Source organism: Cynoglossus semilaevis, chromosome 2, assembly GCF_000523025.1.
Source record: "Cynoglossus semilaevis isolate Cse_v1.0 chromosome 2, Cse_v1.0, whole genome shotgun sequence".
NCBI lineage: Eukaryota > Metazoa > Chordata > Actinopteri > Pleuronectiformes > Cynoglossidae > Cynoglossus > Cynoglossus semilaevis.
In genome coordinates, this window is record NC_024308.1 from 20,051,650 (window position 1) to 20,052,193 (window position 544).

The window sequence follows — 544 nt, forward strand, 5'->3', positions numbered from 1 at the left end:
ATGCCACATACATTCCTTGCCTCTCAACAACACTACACCAATCCCTCATAATCCCCTCCCAGCACTCACCTCACTACGTGTACATGCCGTTGTACTCCACGAATCCCACTCAAACGTTATGCAGCACGGCGGCCTCGTGGAACAAGCTGAGAGACGTCACGTCGTTCTCTCCCTCCAGGGTGTTAGGGTTCCCCAGACGTGGGAGGTCAGCCGGGGAAGCCACCGGGTACTCCACCACCTGTTACAGGAAACGTCGCACGCACTTCACTGAAAAAACTCCAATCCAACAACCAGCATTTACTTCACCTGTGCGCGTACATTACCTTTCCATCGCACAGCTTAAGCTGCAGCTGCTTCACTGCAAGACTGTAATCGTGGACGACTTGGCCTGACGCCCACTCCCACTCCGGCATCCAAACGCTCGCACCCTGAAAAACACACACCCACCCCTTTACATAACACAACAACTCCCATCTTCGAGGTCACCACCTCACCTCATGTAACACACACCTAACACACATGGAGTCCTCACAATTCCTCAGAC